The 14,547-nt window shown below is 39.1% G+C and overlaps 1 protein-coding gene across 1 annotated transcript in view; it reads right to left on the bottom strand.

Moving 5' to 3' along the window:
• Positions 1-11,847, bottom strand: part of LOC131693209 (frizzled-2) — a 100,070-nt gene extending 88,223 nt beyond the window's left edge. Inside the window, exon 1 of the mRNA XM_058980857.1 lies at positions 10,692-11,847. The gene's annotated coding sequence lies outside the window, so the exon portion shown is untranslated. The remainder of the gene's footprint in view (positions 1-10,691) is intronic.
• Between the last annotated feature and the right edge of the window lie 2,700 nt (positions 11,848-14,547).

Raw genomic sequence — 14,547 nt, 5'->3', positions numbered from 1 at the left:
AGTAAAATTACCTGGTTCAGACTTTGATTTTTCGGGACTCTGATTATCAACAATCTACCGGGATATAGAAAAGGTCATTGTCTTACTCAAATGTAGTTCATCTATGACAAACCAAGAGAACACTGGAAATTCAGTTTGATGAGCTTTTGCAGAAATAGCAAAAACTTCGATAGCATCTGATAAGGAAAAAATCAAATTTAGTCAAGTCAAAGTAATCAGCAATATTCAAGCCATCAGCAGTGATTACAGTATGGAGGAAAGCGACAACCAAGGAAGCGGACCGAATGACCGTCAGGCGTTTTAAGCTGATGTAGAAAATGCTGCACATCCGTGGAAAAGAATCTCGATACGGGCCAGTAAATTGCGTGTGAAGAAGTCCATGGACACACATTGAATACGTTTAAATAATAAATTTTTTTGTAAATAGATAAATGACGCATGGCTCCGTTAAGCTCACTTCTGTTCGAAAATATTGTGAAATCCATTTACCAGATATTTTCTTTTCTTTGATTCTTTGCAAGGAGGATTCCTGCACAAAAATGTTTTAGCTCTTGTGGGATTCGAGATTCTTAATTTCAAATACTCGCGTCGAGCGAAATATCTGGTTCGGGTTAACAAAAATTTACAACAAACGTCAATGAGAAATGTCGAACTCTTGTTGTTCAGATTGCAAGGATGGCGACCGGTATCAAACAGCTCTGTTTGATATTTTTCTACAACGCTCATAATTTTAACAGTTTAACGCAGCTTTCATATGATTTCTGGAGATCCTTCATTGTAATGCATGGTCAGTTAAAAATTACTCTAGTTTTCTGGCACGAATTCACACTTTCCACAACAAATCCAACAAGTAGAGTAGAACAATCAAACATATACGCATACTTGAAACCTTATATGGAATCAGCATACCTTATCATCAAGACAGCAAACAAATCGCATTTTTTATTTATTATTTTGCATTGCATGCACTAAATTTGGGCTCAGCAAACTAAAATGAAACTACAGTATGCTTCAGAAGATAAAAAAAAACGTAGCAAATATATCACGCAAAGCCATCATCTTCCGCCTCGCTCGGTATGGAACAGCTCATAAACAGCAACAACAGTAACAATGTTGTGTGTTCTGTAATGTGCTTTTGCTTCCCACTCGCCATATCGCGCCACTGCTGATGCTCTAGCTCGTGCAAGTGTTTCCTCCATATTAGCAGCCCCGAAGCAATATCAACCGGATTGAGGTACTCATGTACAAACAAATAGATGGTGTGTGCTGGGAAATCCTACCAAGCAGCACACGGGAAGCCACCGACAACTAGCACGTCATAACATCATCATGGTGATCATCGTCGGTTTTTTCTTCTTTTCCTGCTTCTTCCCCTGCGTATGAACATTATCGTGTGTAGTCTCGTCAATGGCGAATACAAACATCAGAGCAACATGAATATTCAAAGCAGAACGAACAAACGCACGGACACTCCAGTGCAAAGTCTATCCAAGGAGGAAGCACTGCCGTAGCCGACGGCGGCGGCGGCGATGGTGGCTCAATACCAACCGCACGCGACGCACGAGGGGATGCAGTGTCTAAATTCAGGCTGCCAAGACTTGTCTGTCTGCTTTACCTTCGAATCCGGAGTTTTGCATGCAGCTAGCAGACATGGCTAGGCGAACGGGAACAGACACCGCGTAAAATGGTACAAACATGATACATATCTACTCATACGGCGAGCGAAAAATAGATCAAACCGCACATAGTTTATAAATTTACCCTTTTCGTGTCCCCCGTCCTCACCGTGGAGCTGCACCGAGTTGGCCCTGTCTGGTGTCTCGAGATCTAAAACTCTTCCTGTTTGTGAGGTTCGAAAAAAACCCACAAGTACCACCCTCGGCCTGTTTGCTTTAAATGTTCGATTTGCATGATTCCATCAGCTATAAAATATAAAATATGAAGCATATCTGCGTCGAGCGTCGTTGTCTCTTCCGTAGGTCTGCCCTGCACGCCAGCCCGTTGTTCGTTGTTTCGCTAGACAGCGAAGAAAATCCATTTTTAATTCCGAATTCATGATATTTTAATTTAATTTCAATCATGCGCTTGTTTTCTGTTTTGATTACAAATGGTGTCTATCCGTGTTTATGAATACACAAAAAGCTTTAGCTGATGGGAGAACGCTCACGCTAGGCAAAACGGCACTGATTCCTTCCACCATCCGTCGCCAACGGGCGGATAGGACGGACAGACAAGCGAAGCGGGTGGGTTCGCGCAGAATCGAGGACTGGAGCACGGAATCGTCGTAGCCCCACCGACTGTCAGCCTTCGGCAAAACAAAAACCTACCATCCGTAAGCGGCTTGATCGGCCGAACTGGCTGTGGAGCAAAATGAAATTAACAGAAAATTTTGATGCGATAGACTTCGGCCGATTGGGTCTGAGTGAGTCGGTTGGTGGAGTGCGAGTGCGAGAGAGGAAAAGAGTCAAACAAACATAGAAAAAACAACACCCATCAGCCTCAGTTGAACTCAATAACGAAGAAAACATTGCATTGGCGTGGAGCATGGGTTCGCTTTTTTCGAGGACCCCGATCCATTTACCCGTTGCTTGATGGGATGATGGGTGGTAATTTGCCTCCCTGTTCCCCCGTGGGGGAGATGGGACAGGCTAATATGCATACAGCTGAATATACACAGGCACCCACACTAGTTGGTGGGCGGTGGCGATGGAGGTGGTGGTGATGGTGTTTGTGCAAACAATGCGGCGGGGCTGGATAGCGACGGGTACGCTTTTTCGATTGGGGTCGAGTGGCTTTTTACTGTGGCTGAAGGAGAGTAGTCTTAACAAATGACAAATTTGTTCAAACTTGGGAATTTCGTTGCGGTGGTAGATACGGTGGTGTCTAGAATTTAACAGGAACATTGCTGATAGGATTCGGAATGAAAGGTCATGTGATGGTGGTGTTCAGGTTTGTGACAGTTCAACTGTGTACCATGCGCTAGTTGATTTTCTAATTTGATGGGGTATACGAAGTAATGCTCGAACACAACCTTTCCATTAGAGCACTCAGTTCTTACAATTGTTTTTGAAACCCTCAAGTCATTCACTATCCTTACGCTGTTGTAATTATTATTCTGGTAATCACCCGTGATTCCAAATGTCAATAAGATCGTAACACTAACCCATCAATTGTCCTGAAAGCTAAGGAGTCTGTTGAAATCAGATGTTAAATTTTCGCAGAAGGTTGGACTTTGCTTTTGATCACACGGCTAGAGAAAATAGGAAATGATGAATAAAAATGCGTTATTACTACCGAAAATTTCAACCTGAATATGATTGAGGCGTTAGTTGTGAAACGTACGAATAGCTTTCAAAATTATTTTTAAAAATAACAAGCATCTTTACTTTTATCTTTACATTTAATATAATCAACACTTCCTTTAGTCGATTCTATAAAGTTTAAATTTCAATTTCTCGGCAGCCGATATCGTTTATGGAGGAATTACCCACTACCTTCGTTTTGCCGTGATACATGTGGCAATGCAGCGGATTTCTGGGTATCTAGCAATAAAATTTATCGGACTAACATTCCTTCCATCTCTGAAAGATATGCATTCGGACGTGGTCAACATCGATATTGTAATCATACAGATTACACAATGTGGATTAGCATGCTATTCCAAAGCATATCGTTTATAATCACATTTTGCAATCTTAATCGATTCCGGTCGGTAACAGAAGACGGATGATCCTTCAGCTGAGTTTAGAATCTGATTTCAAGATACTCTGCTGATTTGAACTTTTTTTTACTTTTGACGAATTTAAAAAAAAGTTTGTGCTGGAGAGTATATTCATCCCAATTTCAAGAATATGCACAATTTTATTCAAAGAAGGTAAAATAACTGACAGGTATGTCATAATAATAATCTTCACAAACTGCATACAGTATTCGAGATTAGTTTCATGGAACATGGCCAACAAATCATTTCCTGCCACATGGAATCTGTGTTAGTAGTGTGCATTTCGTTTGATTATAATACCCACTGATAATGACCCTGTTAAAAATCTCTCTAGCAGTTTGAAAAGCCATTAATATCCGTTACCTTGATCTCGATTGAGTAAGGATGAAAGGAATGTTTGAAAATTTCCAAGCTTTCAGCTACGTCTAATTTCCAGGGATTGGAAATTAGTCGTTGAATTTTTATATCATCGGTAGTTAGGTCGTGTTTTTTTAAAAAGGCGTGTTCCTACTACTTTAGATTTGAAGTGAAATAGTACATCTTTATCCGATTCCATAGAAGCTTTAGTAATTTCTGCGATGTGTTCCTTAAACCGGATTTCTAATGTTCTCTTGGTTTGCCCAATATAAACATTATCAAAATGAGAACATGATATTTTGTATATCCCATTTTTGCTTAGAGTGTCTATTGAATCTTTTGTGGACCCTACCATTGATTTTAGTTGGTAGTGTCTACTACTGAAAACAAGATCCATGCCATACTTTTTTAATTTTGTTTTGAGTGGATATGCCATATTTCTGCTGAGATCTACAGCTATCCTTTTCAAACCTTCACTTGTTGGAGTTGTGAGAACTTGTTTGTTGAACATCTTGTTTTTTTGTGAATTATTGATTGGATGGTTTGCTCTGGATACCCATTGAGTCTACCTATTTCGAAAATAAATTCTGTTTCTTAAATTTTTGCTTCTTCCCCCATAGGTAAACTAATCATTCTATGAACCATATGATGAAAAGCGGCCATTTTATAATGGTAAGAATGGCTTGGAATGTTTGGTATAATTCTTTCGGTATTCGTGGGTTTCCTATATATTTCGAATGTCAAGGATCCTCCCCCTCTCTTTTTAGCAGGACATCCCGAAAGGCCAATTTGTTATCTTTCTCTTCTTTATGTGTTAACTTAATATTTTTATGGATATTGTTAATGACTTCCAACATGTAGAGGAAAATATTGATGTTTGATGATGCAGAAGATATCATCAACGTATCTCCAGCAGCGTTCTGGTAACATACCTTATTCTTTCAGACATTCCTCAATATTTGCCAAGTTCACAATGAAAAGGAGAGAGCGGGTTACCCATTGGAGCACCCTTAGTTTGTTAATAGAAGACAGCCCGGAATGTGAAATAATTTGTAAGTTTCATATACGCTCTTACTTTGCTTTTCCACAGATTTTTGCCGTTTTGTTGAAATAACCAATCCTCAAGAAGGTTAATTGAATCTTTTACAGGGACACTTGGGAATAAGGCGGTTACATCGAAGACTGATATTGAACACTGAAGAAGACTGTAAGTAATAGTTGAAATACTAGTATCTGATTTATAGTGAAAAGCAACAGTTTTTCATTCTTATTTTTATAGTGGAATTAAACGGAAAACATCTGTCTTGACAGGATTAATTGTGACATTCCACTAAGTCGCTCAAAAAGTTCTGAATTTTGTAAGAAATTTTACGAAATATCTAATTTGTGATTGCTGATTGTGATTGCTTGCTGCCGGGAAAGTAAGGTACAAAAAAAGAAATTTCCACATGTCATGAAAAAAAAAAATTAAATGCGTTTTTCTAAACAACAATTTTCGAAGTCCGTGAACACGATCTTGTAAAATCTATCCGACCGATTTTTTTCAAATTTGAAACATACTTTCTTGGTATAGAATGCATTTTACATTGCTTCATTTTAATATTAAGGTAGTTTGTCACCTAAGAAATAGTGAAAGATTGCGGCGGTGGTCAGCTATTTTCGTCCGCGTCCCTTATCACCTAATTTTATAAAGTGATTCATCACCACTACTATCATTGAAAATGAACCACCTTGGTTATGCAACTATTTTTTTCGATCTTTTTCAATGCAAATAATTAAACAGTCTTCATTTTGTTATAATCTGAATTGCACATATTTTGTCGCATGTGATTTTAAATGTTATTTGATTTGATGGCATTTTAAGGGATCACGTTTCCGCCGGTTTATGTCAATCGAGCTGACATTACTTGAGACTAAGCAAACAATTTTCTTTGTTTGTTTAGTGTTTATTTGATCAATTAGGAAACGAATCCGCTGGGTCTTTAATGCGTGTGGGGAACACGCATGGTCTTGTCTGAGTGAATGATAACTTTTTAATTATGTATGGGGATTGAGAATTGACAATTCGCAAGAACAATTCAAACCCAATTACCAATTTGCCGCAATCAAAAAAGGAATAAATATTTTCTTGTCATATTCAATGGTATACTTTTAGTTCATTAAATGGTCAGTCAATTATACTGAGCTAAGAATAAGTACGTACTATTTGGAGACGGAGTATGTTTGATTCGTGCATGGTATTAATATCGTTTGGAGCGCAGCATCGATATTTTTTTCTGTTTCGCTCCTTCGTTGTAATATTGCAACGTTTAGCGTCTTCATTGTAATATCGAATGAGGTGGAAAATTTCAAATTACGGGATCTCAATATGCTTGTGATAAAACCTATAATGAACCATTTATAAATTCTGCCACGCTATCAGAGGGAAGCGCTATGATAGATAGTGACATAAATGGGATGGGGAGCACGTCATGTGCTTTGATGAAATCGGCTGTGTTACGCACGATTGTACGATGTATATAGGAAATTCCATAGAACATGAACGCTTTTGCGTGCAGTGGCAGTATTGTGCTCCTACAAAAAAGGAAAAAAAACTGAAATCATTTGGTTCGTATTAGACCAAAGGGATACAGAGTGTGGTGATATGAGAGAACGTTAGTTAGAATTGTAAAATCTTTGCGTGACATACTTTATGAATAGTATACCACTTTTAAACTCGTTGTTTATGGTCCATTTTATATTGTCGACATCAATCCCGGCAGCAGGCTGTCTGGATTTCAAGTTGTTTTCGATTAAACAAACTCTCGATAACCCCCCCCCCTCCCTCTCGCACCCACCCACTACCCAATCCGTGGTACTTACGGGAGTGTCACTGAGTCGGAGCCTTCCGTTAAGTAAGTACCGTATCAACACTTCCTTTCTCGTATCCCAAGTTATGATAAAGAGGGTCGTGGTCCGCAATGGTGGTTCTTAGGCGAAATTCTCGCTTGGACTGGACCAATTGTTATTCCCAAACAATGTCCCTCAAGTAGTCTGGCTGGAAATGAGAGTCATCAGTCTGCAGTCTATGAAGTATACCGTGCTTATGCAACGCAATGCAACACGTAGAAAATGGAGAAAAATTGGGTTTGTTGGTTAAATAGGCCACGAACTGTTGAAAAACGAAAATGATAACTAAACAACAATTTAGAAGGGGGAGTAAAGATTAATTCATACTTTTAAAAAATTTAACATTTTTGATTTCAGATAATTCTACGCTGAGTTATCGTGTACCACAACGTATTTTTTAGAAGACATTTTGGGAAATGTTCTGTCACCGGCTTTTTTCAATATTTATATTCCAGTATTTATAGTTAGTAACTAGTACATACTGGGTGTCTAGTTGGACAATTTATCTAGACTAGCACCCTAATTAGCACTAGTTAGACACAAAAAACCAAACAGATCACACGACACATGTGAACGCCTAAAACAACTGACTTGTCCCAAGCGATGTCCTGGGAAGCAAATACAGAAGCTCTAGTTCATAATTTAAAGCAAATTGAATAAATTTGCTTTAGCTGAATCTCTGTACAAAATCAGCGAAAAAAATGATTTTTGTTTCCAATTAATCCTCCTCTCTCGTTAAGGTTTTATCCAAATAAAATAATTAAATATGTAAAGTATTTCACAATACTGTTTTAAATAAGGAAGGAACAATTTTTGTCAGCGTCGTAATATTGTCAGTACAAAATAGACAATGTAGCTGACAAAAATTAGGTAATCATTGTAATAAAATTTTCGGGTTGCCAACTCGAACAGGTTAGAATGTCACTCCACAAGACCGAACTGCAACGGATGCATATTCCGTATTCGACATCAATGAAAAAAATAATGGAAGATTGCGCAAAATTAAAAAAAAAAAATTTCTTATTTCCCAGTTTTTTCCAGGCCCTTTAAAAAAAATTGTAGGATACTCAAGCACAAATAAATTAATCATATTGTTTTATTTGATTTATTTGGGAGCAGGGAAAAGCCCGCTGGAGCTGAAATACTTTTAATCTCGCTCTCCAGCAGGCATAAAACCTCCTCATCTTTTGTACCAACAGATTACAAACATCCAAATAAATCTATATCAAATAAATTAATCATATCACATTGGCTATCGGTGACAAATCCTGGATTAATACGTACTCTTGGTGCTTATGGAAATGTTGTAGAGTCGGGGGCCTTCAATTAAGTAAGTACCGTTTTGAAAGGGGGAGTCTGGTGTAGTGGGCAAAAAAATTGACTTCCCTTTTATCCGCTTGATTGCAAGTATTGAACCTCTAGAATAGTCTCCCGCAATCTCGGTTCCACGCTGAGCTTCTTTTGTTTTAAACAGCCATGCATTCCTCGAGCGTACTTGCTATAACACACACAGATTTCAATCTATCGGCAACAATTTTCGAAAAACTGACGCCGATAAAAATACAGTGAAAACAATTCACTCTTAACTACTTCTATCCAAATTCTCTAGAGAAAATACCCAATGGGTCATTTTCTACAGCGTTTTTCCGTGATGCAATTTGATTTGGGACACCCTTTAACCCTCAAGACAAATTACTAAATGTTGTGGGAAGACAATTTTATCAAGAGTTATCGTGTTCGCCGTAGCTGGTATATGCGAAAATCTGAATAAAAAAAAGTTTGCTATGCTGAGAATTAATTTATTCTGAACGTCAAAGTTGGCCAAAAAATAAGCTGCCGCGAAGTAAGAGATCCTCTACAATGTTATATACTATTATGCAGTCGTGAAGACTGACATTTTCAGAAGCAGCTTATTTTGCACAGAATTTGGTTTTTCAGTTGACAGTTATAGTAATATGCTTTCTACTTTTCAATAGAGAAACCAATTTCGATTACTGTTACTCTCTCTCTAGGGCTTAATTACCGTTACTCTCTACAAGAAAATCTATTAAGGAAAGCGTGTAATATTTTCTCATTGCATAGGTAAACAAAATAACTAACATCAGTTCGAATTTTTTCCCGTAATAATGCAAATTCTTTAAAATTCTGAGTCGTTCCGGTCGAATTAAATTCCCTGTTTTTTTATTTTCCCAATTTTTTCCAGGACTCGACATCCTGTCTATCAAAAGATCAAAAAGTCAAACTATGAAAAAAACGTTTTTTGTTATTTTTGGAATGTATATACACCCAACGAAAGCATCACTTTGATCCAATTTCAATTCCAAGTAAAATACATTCAAAATTAGAGTACACCACAAAAATTTACGCACAACGCGGGAACACTCCGTTGTGTAGGAGCCAATTTACTCAGATTCCTGATTTGACGTCACCCATTCAACGGTTAAAATGTTAAATGCAGTTGCCAAAAAATTTCCACCCCAAAAGATTAGAGAATTGGATTAATGAAATATCATCTAGCCAAGGTGCGAAGGTGTGCAATAAGTCAAACATGGCACTACGAGGGATTTTGTGCGTCTGTAACATGTGGTTAATTAAAATGAATGTATCGCCTCTACCGATAAGCCTTGAAGCGGATCTGATAAGGAAAATGTTTTAGCATATCTACGCTGACCAATATACGCTGTTTTTACCGTTTGGCGTACGCCAAAAATCGTCAGAGTTGGTCAGCTTACTAGTGAAATTCATGCAAATAAAAAAAATTAGGATTCTATTTTGGATCCTTTGGATTTGTCGAAACCGGATCCAATCGAACTGCCTATTTTGATGAAATTTGCCGTGTTACTTTCTCGATCCCGGAACATAAGTTGGCAAAACTTTGTTTTTCTTTCCTCTGTTCTCTTCATATGAGTCTTTCTAGGTATATTTAATATTTTGACCAGCTTTGATCCTTGTAATGTAGACTACATGGCTTTACGCTATTTTTGTCCCCATCGTTCATTTGGGATTGGCTCTCTCATACCCTCTTTTGATTAGAGAATAAAACGCAAACGTCGAGGCGACTAATTTTGTAAACTGATACCGTGAATTACCTCCAAAATATAACAAAAAATCACCACACAAAAAAGCCATTGTTCGTAATTAGCCGTAAGTTAATCAGCTCTCGGTTGCACGAACCAAAAAAAAAATTATTGCTAAACTTTTGGACCCAATCGTTTAGACATTTCATTCAAGACCAAAATCGATGCCGTTTCGATATCATATCCATAATCTTATCGGTGACACGTAACAAAACAAGCAAACAACGTCCATCGATCAGCAGCTCTGCGTCCGAATTTGTTCCCATTGTTCAAAAATCTAAACTGCCTACAGATAATGGCTCTTGCGTTTGCCTTGCGGAGCACGCTGTCAAGTAGGCGTGTACTGAGCTACCTACTCGTATCCGCCAATAGATCATAAAAACTAAACCCTTTTGAGCCGTTATCACGCTTGTCCGGTTGAAATATAAAACTCAGTAGCCGTCCCCGTCAAACCACTGCCGGCCGCGGTGCCACTCAAGAGACTCCCCATAGGTACAGCCCGATGAATGTACATTTTATAGCACACCTATCGTGGGTTCGCGGGAGCATTTCGTGCTGAGTTCGCTGGATCCCCCCGATACCCAAACAGCTACCCATCAATAAATCGATTTAATCCAATTCGCCATAAACCTCAATCCGATGATTACCTCAAATAGTACACTGTCCGCTCCGATTCGTCTTTCCCGGATGGTTTTTCCTCACCGCTTCGGACGCTGCTGCTGCTGCTGTTCTACTCCTAACCACCTTTCTTCCTCGTGCACGCGTACAACGAAGCAAATTTGAAGAGCAGAACTTGTCACCCCGTTTTCTGCACGGACGTTCGAAAACGCTCTTCTGTATGTAAAGTCAGCGGCGTGTGTGTATGCACAAACTGTTGTTTTTCTATGCCCTGTTCAAGAGGAGGGTTGGTTTAGCTATCACGGCTGATAGGCTGTCACCGGTCGCCGCTTGCTCTCGATATTGACGTAATGAAACTCACAGCGAACACTCGGAATCTCGATTGCACTCGACCGCTCTAGCCGTAGTTGTCGCCGTAACCGTAATCCGCCCGCAGCTCCGGCTGGCATCACATGTGTTTTGCATATTACCGACACTGGGAGCAAACAGACATACACAGAATTGATACTTGCACTAAACCAAACAACCGAAACCGAAACAAGACGAATGACAAGAAATAAAATCGAAATATTCGGGACAAGGTTGTAATCTTTTTCTCTTCTTGCTTCTCCTTGTCACACTGTTCCGCTGCGCGCTTTTCAACCCACGAAAACGGCGATGGGCTTGCGTACTTCGGGTGGCAAACCGATCACTACATGCACGCACTTTGACAATAAATACACGGGTACGAATAGAGGTAAAGTTTTCTCAAAACTTTGTTGACATTACACTGATGCTGAGTTTTCCCGTCTAACACGACTCACACTTTGTCCAACTTAGGGCAGAGATCTGCTCCGGCTGGTGCACAGGCTAGAATGAATGTTGCTTATTCCAATTTGAAATCAATCACAAACACGATTCCATTATCTTTGTAGAGCTCCAATCGTTGGATTTTTCTCCAACACACTCTGGCTCACTGACACCTTCTTTCCAATCGACACTTATCTCGTCATCGTTTCTAGAACTACGTAAACTGCGCACTGGATTGATTTGTTTTTTTTTATAGTGGAAATCACATTTAAATCCGCCACATCAATTAGACAAGTATCACTGCTAGAAACGACAGGCACTTTTCCGAGCAGATGTCGAGATAGCGTCCACCCTATACAACGATTTAAACTCAACTAAACTCCACGGCCGTAAACATCGAACTGGTCGTTCCGCAGCCCATTGAATGAATGGCCGTACATTTCCGCTCTCTCGTTCTCTCAGTGCTCGACAGTTCTCCTATGCTCTCGCTAGTCGCGTCCATTGTTTTGAGACATCATGCTGCGTGGAGTAGCGGCCAGCATGAGAGAAGCATAAATTACTCTACCCAAGGTGGGATGGTGTACGAGGAAAACGCAAAGAAAATAAACCATTGAGGCGCATAAACTAAAATATGGCAACATTTCGTATCGCTGCGCACTGGTAGTGGTGTCGTCGTCCTCCCTCTCTCCCACAACGAACCGCATGCATGCATGGATAGAGTAGATGCGGCTCACCAGAAAGGGTGCTATCGCTGAGAGAGTAAACGATGGACTTTTGCACGTTCACACGAATACTACTGAGCGAACTGTTCAATGATCGAAGCAAAGCCCGTTTAGGTAGGCACCTATTATATATACCAATGTAAACTGGAGTACGCAACACAGCAGCATGTGCATCTTTTTCTTCGCCTATGCAGCCGGTGGAAATGCACTCGTGAAGAAGCGTGGGAGGAGGACGAGACGGGATGGGACAAGGCATGCAGTTTGGGACACCACAGGTAGAAAAGAGCGTCTGCTTTATGTGTACAGTGACGGGTTTTACGGTTGCTGCGTTCGGGGGCGTAGGTATTGAGTTTGGTTTGACATTTTGGTAATTTTTATGCAATTTTCTGGCTGATTATGATCGAAATCGCCGGAAATTGGAAACTTTATATTTACAATGATAAAGACGATGAGTGGAAATTAACCTAGACAAGAACAACAGTTCATATTATGGGAACGTAGGAGTATTTTTTAAAGATATTTATTAGCAGCTGTGCCCACGAAAATGGCAAAGAAAAATAGATTGAGGTTTTTGAGTATTATAATACACATTTTAGCAGTACCGTCTTTACGCATGGGCGAACTGGGCCAGGCCCAGGGACCCCGGGATTTTGGGGGCTCCCATTTGGGATGAATATAAAATCTTTCTGTAGACTATATTTCAAACCATAGTCACACTGAATTATTCAACACTTTGAAGCATTTGGATAACAATAGATCGGTAGTGACTTGGAATCGCACATTGCACCGTATCTCATGTGAACAAGATGCATAAAGAGCATCGTAGCGGCAATAAACGGCGAACTGCGTGACTATTGAACCAATTCAAATGTCAATCCAACATATCAATTCAAGTTTCAATTTATTTTATCAGCAATGGAACGTTTGGTAAACCATGTATACAAAGTTTAGAAGGCATCGGACCTTAGCTAAACAACAAGAAAATTTTGTTTGGCAAGCGATCTTCGTTATATTTAGGCCTGTCAACAGACAAATCCACATGGAAACGTCAAAAAATTATTTCTTGAGGTCTTACGAAGACTCGACACTTGTTGGCTAGATTTAGCATGTTTCACTCTGCCCTGTCAGTCTTGGATTGGCACAGAACCAATAATGTTGTTTTGCATTACATTCCCTATAAGAAGAAAACTTAAGCGGTCATTACGACAAACGTTCGTAAAATCCCGAAAAGAAATTTAAAAAATGCCATTGTGAAAGTGGTTACACGTATCAACCCTAGCTTTGAGTAAATGAGTAAGGGTATTTGAAGAGCTTCGGACATTTGGTAGCGTAAATATTTTCATCCATATTCTTGTATTGCGGTGTGTTCTCAAAGTATGCATCACACAATCAGAGCATTCTTGTGCTGCTAAAATAAAATAATTTTAATTTTAATATCCAGTTTTTCCACGCTGAATTCAGAACCTCAGTTTATGGACAAAATACGAAAGCTAACGCATATTATGCGTCGCGGCAATGTGCATTTGGCATCTTTTATATTCCAACTGTTTTACATTATTAACATTGAAATCAATTGTACCGATCATATTGATAGACTCGAGTTATGTATATTTTTCGTTTTGAAAGAATGAACATGTTAATGGCTGTCTTCGAAACTCCAATTTGCTGAATAGGGATACTGTTATTAGTATTTAAAATGCACCAGATCACTTTCTACGCTTCCCTGAACCTGTCACAATAAACGAATGTACAAAACATCTGTCGGAATATATAGGATGTTCGGTTCATGGTTAAGAATTTCTCGAGGAGTGATTGACTGTCATATTTGGAGAACAAATTGTTCTTTTTGTGTTAAAAACTTATTTTGCTTAAAATAACTTTAACTAAAAAAATACTTCGTATTCTAAATCTTTTAAATATATTGGGAGGATGAGAAAATTTCCCGTTAAGTAGTGCCCTCACATTTTTCAGCTTATGAGTGACGTCTCCAAAAAAATTTTTTATTATGCTTTATTTCACCCTAAGGAGGAAAATTGGGTAAACACCACCAAATTTCGCTCACCAGGCCGAAATTTTTTTTTTGGTAAAACCAGTCTGATGAGGCGAAGCCAAAACGCTTCACCTCATCAGAAACCGACACTAACTTTTTGTCGGAATAGATTAGCGCCGGCTTGACGCAAATCCCTAAAAACTAAAACACACTTTGTGTTTCAATCGAACGACTGATCAAACGTGATGTCCAGTCTGAGCAGATGTTCTGTTTATGCCGATGAGACACAGTGAAGCCGAAACATGTCTTGGCTTAGCAGGCCTATGCGAAAGCATTATGCTATATTTCACCCAAAGGAGTTTTTTTTTATATTGTAACGACATT

This window comes from Topomyia yanbarensis, chromosome 3 (genome assembly GCF_030247195.1).
Source record: "Topomyia yanbarensis strain Yona2022 chromosome 3, ASM3024719v1, whole genome shotgun sequence".
NCBI classification, from domain to species: Eukaryota; Metazoa; Arthropoda; class Insecta; order Diptera; family Culicidae; genus Topomyia; species Topomyia yanbarensis.
Note: the sequence above shows the minus strand (reverse complement) of the source record. Positions and strands in the feature narration are given on the sequence as shown.